This window comes from Rhinolophus sinicus, linkage group LG13, assembly GCF_036562045.2.
Source record: "Rhinolophus sinicus isolate RSC01 linkage group LG13, ASM3656204v1, whole genome shotgun sequence".
In the NCBI taxonomy this organism is placed as follows: Eukaryota; Metazoa; Chordata; class Mammalia; order Chiroptera; family Rhinolophidae; genus Rhinolophus; species Rhinolophus sinicus.
In genome coordinates, this window is record NC_133762.1 from 32155862 (window position 1) to 32168864 (window position 13003).

Sequence of the window (13003 nt, forward strand, 5' to 3'; positions counted from 1 at the left end):
ACAGTAGAGAAATCTGGGGCTTGAAGAGGTCACATGACTCACCTAAAGTCCCTGTAGCTCTGTCCTGTACAACTACCACCGTTTCCAAGGTTTGCCCAATAATGTCCTTGTGACAGCAGCAGCAGCCCCAGACCCACTTTCTACTGCCATTGCCCAATTCCTTCTGCCTGTGGAAGGACTGGAAGTTTCCGTGAGCCTGGAGGGATGGAGAATGCCCCAGACCTTAAAGTGGAGCCACTCGGCATGGGCCGGGAGGCTGTGTTGGTGGCCTGAGATAATTCTAGCCCCTTTTCTTCACCCACAGGACAGTGGCTCCCATGTCCCTGGGCCCTGGGCAGATGTACCCACAGTTAAGGTCTTTTGGTGGGGACCATTAGGGCTTCTCTTCTTGGCATATCTGACCAGGAGGGCTGGGCGTGTGTGCTGGGCTGTCAGGAAGAGTTATCTCCAGACAGCCCCTCGGCCTGCCTGCTTTCTCCTCCACGTTCCCCTCCTAATTCATTTTCCGCCTTTAATGTACTGTTGTGGAGCTTCCTCTCCCATTAGGGCCTGTAATGTGCACCGATTCCCTTCAGCTTGACTGCCCTTAATAGGCAGCGTAAATAGAATTTAGTGTGGCGTGCACTAACATCTCTATCCATTGTCCGGAGATTAAATACTTGCCACCGATGGTTCATGCATCATCAGCCCCGAGCCCAGTTTCATAGCTCCCAACCAAAGGAGGATATTAAATTAATTTGCAGGTTGCTTTAGCAAAACCTAACAAAAAAAAAAAAAACCTCCAAGGGAGAAGAAAGGGGGCGGGGCTGATGCATCTGCCCACCATCCATCATGGGCTGGGGGTGGGAGTTGTTAGACTCCAGGGATGGGGTTTTTGTCTGTCTGGGGCTGGGTCTTTCTGAGGACCAACATGCTTGTCCGTCTACTTCCGTCATGGTTCCCAAACCTTGGTCCACGGCCAGCCCTTCTTTCAGCTTTGGAATCTGGTCTGAGGTGTGGGTGAGAGATGGAGAAAGGGACGCGGGAGCTGTGGGGCCTGAGTAGAGAATGCAGGGGCTGCTTCTTCCTTCTTGCGGGTGTAACCAGAGCACGACATGTGAAATGCGCCCGTGGTCTTGGTTAGGGAAATCCCCGCAATCTTCCTGTGGGATGGCAGGGATAGAGGTCTGCACAGGCCCTGTCTGGGGTCCGGCTGGGGCATTTACCCCCTTTGTGCATTGGATGGTGGTTTGTGTCATGGGCCAAGTCACATGAGGCAACAGACCTGCAAACAGACAATGATGATTCAGGATCCCTGTCCCAGTGGCTCTCTCTACCTAGAAGCAATACTCAGGGCAGGAGGAGGCAGGTAGGAGGGTTTGACTCACCTCGGCATAGTTGGAATTGAAGTTCTAGTCAGTGAACAGACCAAACAGGGTAACCACTCTTCCAACAGGAATGGTGGGTGGATACATGACAAGCATGTCACCTCCTCCACATCGGTGCCCTGGCAGACATCACTAATCAATTAAGCCACTTCCCCAGAGAGGGACAAAAGCCTTAGGATCCTTTGCAGCACAGCACACGAAGGCAGCTATCACTAATGGACTGGAGTTGGCACAGAAGTTTTGAATGGACTTTTGAGTTGGAAACAATTGTGTTTAACCTGGGGTGTCCCTGGCAGACTGGGCATAGCCACCCAGCATGACCTGAGCTTGGCCCATGTGGCCATTTTTCCTGATAGGAACTGATAGAACCGGCCAATTATTTGTTTAACTCCAAGCCAAGCTCTCATTTCCACTCAGGGTTGAGCAGGCACGGAAGGTATGTGGAGCCTTCTCTTTTCTTAGGTCTTAGCAGATGCTTCCGGTCCACGGTCCTGACTTTTCCTGCATCACAAGAACGTGGTGGGTCCCTGTGGCTTTGGAGGCGAGGGAGCGGTCCTGAGTGGCAGCACAAGACTCCACTGCGGGCTTTCAGTTGCTCCCCGATGAAACCCTCCACCACTGGCCTCCATCACGGTGGTTTATTAATAGCTTTTTACACGATCATTTGGACTAATTGAAAATGGGAGCAATGCTAATATGCCCCTTACATTTCATTCTTTTTTATTTAAAAAAGATGCTAAAAGCATTTATTGAGTAGTTTCTGGGCAAAAGAAATAAAAAGGTCTCCCCTCTGGCCATTGCAATGGTGTGATATCCTGCCATCACCCCACGCAGGGGCTGCTCGTGTTCATTAGTGTGATTTAAGGGATCCAGGTGACCCCGTTATAAAGCCATCAGTGGGAGTTTCTTGGAGACATCCATGGTGTTGTGAGCTCTGCCTGGTCCTGAAGGCAGAGAATGGGTGGGACAGGATGAAGGCTCTTTGGCTGATGTCCCTTCACTGTGCCCCTGTGTGGTCTGGGTGTGATTGTGGTATGGGCGCCACTATGGGAATAAATGGACTCCCCCCGCCCCATTCTTCTGTCTTTCTGGTTAGGATTTAAAGTGCTGGGAGGGTGAGGTCTGATTAGCATGGTTTGGAGGTGGGGTGCTGGTTATCCTCTATTTGCCTATCCCTCTCCCATGTCCTGTCTCTGCCCTTCTCTGGATCCCAAAAGGCTGACCTCCACACTTGCTTATGGGTCTCCATTGGGTTTGGCTAATGGGGGGCATTGACAGGAGATCAGAGGGTGGAAGAAGAGAGTGATTTGGTTCTTTCTTCTGCACTCCCTTCCTGCTCTGGTGTTTCGTTAGCTCTAGCAGCCTCTGTCCCTGTGGGACTCTGTGTCCTGCTGGACAGCCCCCTCCATGGTCCCAGCTCTCCCTTCAGCCCCAAGGGTGGGAGCAGTGTCCCACTGCTGCCTCTGCAAGCAGTCCCCTTCATCAGAGCTATGGCTCTGATTCCAGTTGTCACAGTGGAAGATGATCACAGTCCCCTGAAAGGTGATCCTGGTATCATTATCCAAGGAAAGGAGAATGAACGCTGGCTGGTCCCCAAATCGTCAACTGTCCTTCATATCCTGGCCCCACTCTGGGCCATAGGCTGAGCCACGAATTTGGCTTCTTCCCTTCGGATGGGTGGCTTGGGGACTGGTTTTTGGCTTAGTCTGCCTCTGGCCGTCTGGGTACTGACTCTGCTCAAAGAGTCCTCAGCCCACTCCTGGTTCTCTGATCCTATACCCAGCCTGGGGTTGCGTGCCTGTAGTTCCAGTGGGGGTGGCTCTGGCTCCCCTCAGTCACCTCCAGAGCCATCTCACAAAACCTTCACCTCCATATACAACACCCTCTTAGAATGCTCCTGAGATGGCCTGACCCAGCTGTTCTCCCGTTGAGCACACCAGAATAAGTACTGGTGGCCACAGGCTGTTTCCAAAATCACGTCTGCCCTCAAAGAATCAGTGTTTGCCCTTACCAGGGCTTCCTGCACAGCTCTGAAGGCCACAGGCAGTACTGTCAGAATACGTGCAGGGCCTTCCAAGGGATCCCTTTGAGGCCAGCACTGGGATATGGATGAACTGGTGGCTGTTAACCAAGTAGCTACCACTCGTTGGTTGTGTGCACATGTACCTGAAAGTACACATGTGTGCATGTGTGTGTGTATGTGTGCATGAGTGTTCTGGACAAGAACCCTTGTGGGGAGGGGAGAACTCACCAAAGGAAAGCTCTCTGGACTCATCTTGGAGGGGAGGGAAGGCCCCAGGACCCACTGTCCTAGGTCTTACCTCATCCTGGCTGGGGGGCAGTTAAGGACAAGCTGAGGACCCTGCCAGAGCAGCAAGAGACTGGGTTAAGTCAACAAGCATCCACCCAGGGCCGTGCCAGGTGCTGTGCTGGGCTCGGGACGTGAAATGTTGACTTGGAGACTGGCTCCTTCTAACTTGGCAGTGACTTGGAGGTCTTCTTGGATCCTCAGCATCTTTATCCGTAATAGGACTAATGTCGTCTGGGAGTCCTGAGATTCCATGGTCCTGGGAGTCGGGAAGAAGCCTGGGTTTCCCAACCTTGGCACTACTGGGATTTTGGGTTGTATAATTTTTTTGTTGTGGATTGTCCTGTGCACTATGGGCTATTCAGCAGCATCACTGGCCTCAACCTACTAGATGCCAGAGCACCCCTACCCCCCTAATTCTGGTCATCAGAAATGTTTCTAGACCTTGCCCAATGTCTCTTAGAGGGTAGAATTGTCCTGGCTCAGAACCACTGGTGTGGAATGCTGATTGATGCTCACATGTGCCTGGCCAGGCGTTTCCCCAGGGTCCTCTTAATGAACAGACTTGGACTCAATCACGGCTCTTATAATCCCGGTTCCGAGGCATGGGGTCTGCGCTTGCACCAGCCTCGCTTCGTGAGGCAGTGGAACCTTCTCCGCAAGCCTTCCCTGTTCCAGGAACTGAGGTCTCATTTATTCAATAATCAGAGAAGTTCTGGACCTGATAGCTGGAAACCCACTTGTAGGTTGAGACAGGGACCCAAGGGCATGGGTGTGTGTGTGTGTGCGATTGGGTGTGTGTGGGGGAACCGGGTCTTTGGTGTCTAGCAGCGGTCACCTCTTCATGTGCCCTTGGGCAAGTATCTCAGTTTTCTCATCTTCAAAAGGGGGAGATAATGGTAACCTGCCTCCTAGGAATCTTAGATCAGTCAGGATTCTGGAAGGACATAAATGGCACACTCAAAAGGATTCCTCAAAATGTCCTGCTGAAGGGGCTATTTACATGGTGAGGCCACCTGGGCTAGTGAGAGCAGAAAACAATTGCCCTCCCATCTTACCAGGTTGAAGGGGCAGGGAGGGAAAGTGAGAGTCTTGGAACCCCTCCTCCTTCCCCCTTCTAGGTCTGTAGTATAGAAAAAGGGAGCCATGGCTAGAATCCCCACGTCCCCTCTAATCTCTTACAAGTGCTTCCTATGGCCAGAAACCAGCCCACAGCTGGAGGTCAAGGGAGTCCGGGTGACGCAGCAGGTAGAGATCAGCTTCCCGGGGGCACCGGAAGTGTGCAAGAAGGTCCGAGCTTAGATCGGGGCAGTGGGTGGGGGTGGCGAGCAGCCAGCACAGTTGTTAGGAAAATGAGCGTGTGGATCTCTGCGAAGTACCCAGGGGCTCCAGTGTGCAGCCCAGAACGTCTGCTAAATGATCTCCGCTAGACTCAAGGGCTACAATCCATTAAATCAGCTTCTGTAGCCCCTCCTGGGACCTAGGGCAGGGCTCTCTGGGAAGATCCCAGGCTTGTCCTTTTGGAGCTCAGAAGACTAGCCCGCTGTGCCCCCCCCCCCGAAGATGTTAGCCCAGGCTGCCCCCTGCCCCCCACTCCCAGACGCGTCAGTGGAAGCTCACCCTGGGCCTCTCAACCCTGGCTGGACACAGCCTTCTGGCTTCACCATGCATTCCTCAGCCTTGCGCTTGTCACCTGCCTCCCCTGGTTCCCTTTGGCTGGGAGGCCTCTAAGCCCTCTCTGGGGGAGAAGGTGGCAGGGTCTCTGTCCTGCCCTCAGAGTCCCCTGGGCACTGGAGTTTTCATGACACACTGGTGCGGTTCTCCTTCGCTTTTGTGAGTCGCTTTTGGGATGGTGAGCCCCAAAAGGGCTCCCGTGGGGCCTGTGCTCCTAGCTGCCTAGCTGCCCCATCAAGGGACCGAGGTTCAGAGGGGGTGACACCGAAGGAGAGGCAGAGGGAGCCAAGGAGGCCACGTTGCAGGAGCTTTCATGCTTTGTCCATCGTGGCTGTCGCTGTGGGCTGCCTTACGGGTGGACGTTGAGCTCCCTCAGTCCCAGGGCCCATCCATCGGAAGGGATCTGGGGGTGCTGTGAGGGGTGCAGTGGGGTGGGCCTGGGTTCAGCTCCTTAGGGTTTCCAGCCCTCTCCCCAACCCACACCTACCCCATTCATGGCTCCAGGGAGCCCTGGACGCCCTCCCAGGTCCAGCTAGTCCTGACTCCACCTAGGGCTGCCAGATAAAATACAGGGCAGCTACTGAAACTCAGATTTCACATAAACCGTGACACATTGTGTAGCGTAAGTATGTCCCAGCTGTTGTGTGAGACATAATTAAGCTGAACAATGGCTTGTTGTTTAACTTCTAAAATTCACATTTAACTCGGTATCCTGCATCCTTTTCTTTTATGTTTTTGGTTTGTTTGCTAAATCTGGTAACCCTGCCCCTGCACTATCTCTGGCCTACACCTCCTCCCTCCATGGCCCCCAGAAATAGGGGTTTCACTGCAGCCTCCCCTTCCTTCACGGTTCTCTCACAAGTGAGGTCCAGGATCCGAGTTTGAAGAGCTCTGAGATGGGGCCATTTCAGACCCATGAAGCCCCCCGTCCTGGTGGGTTGAGTCCTGGCTCCTATTGACCTTTGTCTGGGTTAGGGGTGATGGAGGTGCATGGAATGCGGCTGGACACCCCACATGCTGTGGAGCTATGACAGCACAACTGACCCTCATGCTGCAGCCTGCGCGGGAGATGTGCCCACATGCAGACTTTGTGTTCAGCATTTGACTTGCCTTATTTCATTCTACTCTCCCACGGCTCTGTAAGGCTGGTGCCAGTAGTATCTTTGTGTAAATTAGGAAACGAAGGCACAGAGAGGGTAAGGGCTGGCCCAGGGTCACACAGCATATCCGTGGTAGAGCTGGGTTTGAATTCAGGTCCGACTCCAGGACTGGGCTCTCAGTTGCTGGACCTCACTGCCTCCCTTTCCAGGTCCTGGCCTTCTCGCTTCTGAGGGTGTCATCAGGCCTGGGGTCATTGTGTGGAGGGAGCTGCAGCTCAGGAAGGAAGCTGGCTTGGGAACATTTTCCACCCCCCACCCCCACCCCGTGCAGCTGTGTAATGAGCCCACATCTGTTACCACCACATGTTGCTCAGCGCTACGCAGATGTAAAGTCTCAATTTTTCTAATTAGCAGCAACACGAAGTCTATCTTAATTTTCTCCTCCCCTCCCTCTAATAAACGTGATATTAACAAGGTTACACGTCTGCGTTTTGCTGGGTGTAATTGAATCAGGTTGCAGATTTGATTAGTGGGGGTGGGGTGCCGGGGTCTGGTCAGGCTGAGGGGCTGGGGGAAGGAAGGGGCCAGGTCCCAGGGATGGACAGGCCTCAGGATGGAGAGAAAGAAGAAGAAACAAGAAAGTGAGAGGAGAGAAAAGAGAGGGAGAGAGGGAGAAAGATGGAAGGAAATAGACAAGTAGAGGATGAGATAGAGACAAAGACAGAGAGGCAAAGATGGTTTCAGTAGATAGAGACAGAGGAAAAGACAGAATAATTGAGAGAGGGAGGGAGAAGAGAGAGAGAAAGAGACTAAGGGAGAGAGAGAAAGGGGGGAAGGCAGAGTGGGTGAGAGACAGACACCGTGAGTTGGTGGGGTGAAGACAGAGGGAGAGGAAGAGAGAGAGAGAAAGACACACACATGTCACAGGAATGAGCAATAGACAAAGAAACAGGAAGACAAACAGGAAGACAGAAGGGTCACAAGCGGAGCGGAGAGGCAGTCAATGCCCGCCCCCTGCTCAGACCTTTCTGCAGAGCTACCTGGGCAGAGCCCCACCCAAAAGCTCTGCAAATGCCTGGGTCAAGGTGGGACAGGCAGCCACTGAACCACCCCACCCCTGTGCAGCCTGTAGGCCTGAGTTCTGGTCCTGGCTCTGGGTGACCAAGGGTCAGTCAGCTCCCCTCTCCGGGTCTCACTCTCTCCGTCTGTAAAAAGGCGTTTCTAAGTCCCACTCCCTGCGCTGAAAATCTAAGGTTTTCTGGAGGCCGCCTACCCCAAACCCAACCCACCGCACTTCAACTGGGAAACCTTGGAGGGGTAAATGGCAAAGGTTCTGTCACTTGCAAAAGCTTCATGATTCGTGACTGCCACTGAGATGATACCTGGCAGCATCCCTTGCCAAGAGGCACCCTGGACAGAATGCGGGGTGTGCGTGCGTGCGTGCGTGCGTGCGTGTGTGTGTGTGTGTGTGTGTGTGACTGTAGTGGGACCCTCTTGCCTCCAGTGGGCCTCTAAGCCCTCTACCCTGTGTGACGCCCATTTCAGCAACTGTGTTCCCCCGGGTACTCCCACACTTTCAGTGCCTTTCAACTGGAGAAACCCAAGGCTCTGGTCCTCCAAGGCTCAGTGCCCGGTCTCTGTCCACCATCCACCATCCTCTCATGTTTCTGCAGCCTGGATCACGACTGGACCCAGAGCAGTGCATGTCCTTTCACACCTCTGCACGTTTGCTCCCTGCAGTTCCTTCAGCCTGGAATGCCCTTCCCTGCCTTGTCCCCCTTGCTCTGTCACACCTTAACTCACGTGTCATTTCCGACCTGGGACCTGCCCTGGTGGACTGAGGAACTGGCTTCTTCCTGAGTGTGATCACACACTTCTGGCCTCGTTTTATAGTGTCAGGTATATATCTATGCATTTATGGGACCATCTCACTCACTGTTTCTACCATTGTACCTGGCTGGCACCTGGTGGGTGCTTGGTGTGTGTGTGTGTCTGTGTGAAAGTGTGATCAGATGTGTGCGCACACAAGTGACGGTGTGAGCAGGAGGAGGGCCATGGTGGCTGCAGCAGTGTGGCAGTGCTGCATTCCTGCTGTGACAATTTCTCCCGCTGATGACTCAGTCCCCAGGGCCTTCAGAGGTGCTGAGCGGCTTCTGTCAAGGGGCAGTGGCTTTTCCCCCCTCGCTTAAATGAGATATGAATAATTGATTTGCCTCCTGAATAATTAATCAGATATTCAATAAGGAAAGTAATTGTTTGGCACATCCCCCATGGATGGCCTGGCTCAGTCGCTGCCCCACTCAGGCTAGGAGGCTGGCGGGGGTTATGGGCCCATAAGGAGCCCAGTGCCAGCTGGGGGAGGTCACCTTGTCTAACACTCTGGCACTGCCGTCTGGTTCACCGTCCCCTGGGAGGCCACTGCCTACCTCCATATGCCAGCCAAGACTTGGGTCTACAGTCCGTCTTGCCCAAGTTGTCTGTTTATCATGGCTCCTTCCCCGCCCATCCCAGCTCTTCATCTGGTGCTGGCACCCCGTGGACACCATCCCTTCCAAAGGATGCTCTGGCCCAGGGGCCAGCAGAGGGGCTGTGGGTAGGCTGCATGTCCCCACGGGCACCCCTCTTTTCCACTTCACACTAGTGCAAGCCTGGGTGGTGTCACCCACTCTCTGTGCTGCAGGGCCAGGCTCCTTAAAGGAATCACCCCTAAATGGGGGCACAAAAGTAGGTAACTAAGTATGGCTGTGTACTGAGCCCAGGAAAACCCCGAGAAGCGCCTCTCTCGCGGGCCTCCTTGGGCTTGCCTCTCTTCCAGAGAGCCCTCTTCTTCTAGGTCCCTGTGTGACTTCCCATCACTTTTCAGGGACCCCCCCACCGCCCTCTATCTATAGGACCCATCCCTCTCCCCAGGAGTATATTTACCGTAGTCTGTTTCAAGGAACAGCTCCTTTGGGGGCTTTAGCCCAGAATGACGGCCTTGGATGCTGAACAATTTGGGGTGTCTTGAGGCCCCAGTTTTGTCCTCAGCAGGGTAGGGTATCCTAGTGGAGTCTCCTTGTGATTGTACTTCTCTGTGTTAGGCCAAACAGACGTACACGTCACACATACCACACAAACACACACACAGACACAAATGGAGCCCAGCAGCTCCAATTTGCCATTCCTTGTCTCACTGCTCTCTGTGTTTCTGTTTCCTTCAGTGTAGGGTTGCCGAGGCCACTGGTGTCACCTGTGAAACCTCTGCATGTCCCCCAGCAAGGGCCTGGTTTGTGACTGCTCGCTCACCCTTGCTGTGCCAACACACAGATGGCGAGTCAGGGCACTGACGGTGGGTGACTGGGGCTGGGCATGGGGTTCAGGCTGGAGATGGAGGGGCAGCTGGGAATCCACACATAGACCCCAGGCCCATGTCTGGGTCTGCAACGGAGTGGCCAGAGGTTCTGCATTTATTTATCTGACAGGTGTTTACTGAGCACCTTCTGTGCGCCAGGGACTGTTTAAGACACTAGGGATACAGGAGTGAGCAAGAAGAGGAAACTCGGGCCTCTCATTCAGTGAAGGAGGTAATGACGAGAGGAAAGCATATAGTATATTAGATAGTGGTCATTGCTAAAGAGAACAAAGAAAGGGGAGAAGGGGATATTGAGTGTTGGGGCAGCGGTAATATTTTAGATAGTGTTTTAGGTCAGCCATGGGCCAGGCAGAGGAATAACGACCCCATTAGGTATTTCTAACCCTCTGGTTCAAAACCCTCTAGGGGGTTTAACTAGGGAATCGGTTACACTGTGGGGTGAGGTGAGACACTCAACAGGGAGTTGAGGTCACCTGGAGATTAGCAACAGGGGGAAGCCACCATCCCCAAAACCTGGAGAGGTACATCTTGGGTGACAGCCATCTCCAGGCATGGCTTTCAGCATCCAGGTCTGCAGGGGACTTCCATCCTGGGAGCAGCTTTAGGATGCCCCCAGCTTCTGCTCAAAGGCCCCAGGGATGTGCCCTGCCATAAATCACCTCAGTGTCTTTATTAGGGAAATGTGGAGTGAGATGCTAACCTCTCAAGGTGCCTGTGCAACGAAAACGGCACCAGTTTACCACTGGGAGAGCTCTGCATATGTAATGAGGGATTTGTCCTCTCCGCAGCCACCGAGAATATCCTGGAGTAAACTAAAAATCAACCTTCAGGGTGTGTGTGTCATATGTATGCCACCGAGGGAGCTCCAACTCCTGGTGACCCTATGAATGCGTGACGTCCTCAGTGTCCTGTCCTCAACAGCCCTGCTCAGCTCCTGTGGACTCACGCCTGTGGCTTCTTATATGGAGTCAGTCCATCTCCTATTTGGGCTTCCTCTCTGCCTGCTGCCTTCTGTTTCCCCAGCATTATTGTCTTTGCCAAAGAACCTGCCTTCTCATCATGTGCCCGAAGTAGGACAGCTTCAGTTTTGTCATTTTTGCCTCCAGCAATGTTTCAGGCTTAATTTACTCTAGGACCCACTTGTTCATCTTTCGGATGCTCCAGGGTGTCCGTAGGGCCTTCCTCCAGCCCCACATTTCAAATGAGTCCCTTTTTCCTGTCAGCCCTCTTCACTGTCCACCTTTCGCATCGGTACTTAGTAATTGGGAACATGAGGGTGCGGACGATCTTAGCCTCGGTCTCTAACGACACATCTTTGCTCTGGGTCATCGTCCCTGACTCTCCCATTGCTCCTCTTCTCAGTCAGCCTTCTCGTGATTTCTTGGCTGCAGTCTCCATTTGAACTGATGCCTGAACCAAGGTAAACAACCTTCAGGGTACCCCTGTTAAGTAGGACAGGTGTCCCCAAACCTGCCAATGTGGGGCATTCCTAGACAAAGGATCTTCCTTGGTATAAACTTAGTGAAAAATCCTCAGGGAACATTCAACTCCAATTCTAGATTCACCTGGCTCTTTCCATGGGAGATGGCAGCCTGTACACCTGAACAGAGAAGTGGTTTTCTGAGGCACTTGGTTTTTCTAAAAGAGAAGAATGGGGGTGGGCAGTCAGGCCGGCTGGTAGATGCTGAGCTCAGAGCCTAGAGAAGATGCTACTGATGTCCTGCCTTGTATCTCCTGGGCCTCCCAGAGGCCACCTGCAGCTGCAGACAGTTCCCTTTGTCTCTTAGGCTCTATGCTTTCTTTTTCCATGCCTGAGGGTTCTCTCTGGTACCTGCTCAGCCTCCATCAGGAGCCACTTTAAAGTGTGGGGGAGATAACACCCTAGGCACAATCCTCAACCTGCCCTTACCCTAGTGCAGTGACTCTGAGGCATGTTCCACATGGTTTCTAGAGGCCCTGGTGGGACTGCACCCCGGTTTCCCACAGCAGTAACTTGCTCAGTGACATGTCAGTGGTGGGTTTTTCTCCCTCACTTTTGCTTTCTTGGTTCCCCTCCCTGATAAACAACCTCTTTTCCAAGTCTTTGTCTTAGAGACTCTGTTTAGGGGAACCCAAGCTAAGACAGGCCTTATCTGAAGGATAGAGGGGGTCTTGAGCTTGCCCCCTCCTTGACTCCATCTCTTTGTGTTATTTTTGAATGTCCAGATGGCAATTGTTCTGCTTCTGACCCAGGAACCATCTCAATGCCCCAGAGAGTAGGACGTTTTTGCATTCAAGCTTTTCGTCCCCATCAGTAGAACAAAATTCCTTGTCTAGACCTTGAGCCTGCATGTTTGGTTTGAAAGATATGGTCCACGTAGCGAAAGCGAAGTCTGCATTCTTTGAGGTGGCAGTTCTCACAGCCTTTTTCTCGTCCAAGTATCAGCAGAAACAGTTTTCTTCTCAGTGTTCCAAGTTCTTAGGGTCTTTTAAAACCCTTGCAATTGTTTAGACCACCCATGCCTGGCTGCCTAGTTGTCCCCTCTGATTCTAGTTGGAATCTCCTGGAAAGGCTCTCATTGTTCGCGTCTGTGGATGGCTCTACCCTGCATTGCTCGCTGTGGGGCTGCCTCTTTATTAGGACGGCTGCATGTGCCTTGCAAGCCGCACAACTCCAGAGAGTAGCATTTACACAGATTGTAACACGAATGATAACCCCTAGACTTGCACAGTGTATAACCTGAACAACTGTACACAGTGGCCCTGCTCTTGAAAATAGCAGGCTGCCTTCCTGAGCTCTCTGGCTACCGTCTCTACCTGCTCCTGGATTCCTGTTCTGCCACAGGTCCTGGCAGTAGAGTTACCTGCATTCTGATGGATGGATTTGGTCAGAATTCCTCCCACCAGCCTTGGGGTCTAAAGCATTTGCTGTTAGTAAGCACAGGAAGCGGGAAGATCCGAGGAATCAGGGACTGTAGAGTGATCAGGAAGAACCTTGAGAAGGCATCCTCAGACCCTAGACCCTAAGGTCAGGGAATGCTTCCTTTAGGACTGACCTTTCTGGAGTCTCTCCCCTGCCTGAATGCAGCCCCAGATGCTTGGATCCTTTCTGGGGTCTGGGCTCATTCCTGGCTCGCTGACTCTCCTTGGAGCCCAGAGGGCCTTGATGCAGACTTGCTACCTGGCCTTTTCCAAATCCGAATGTCCTTGGGAAGATTTAGAG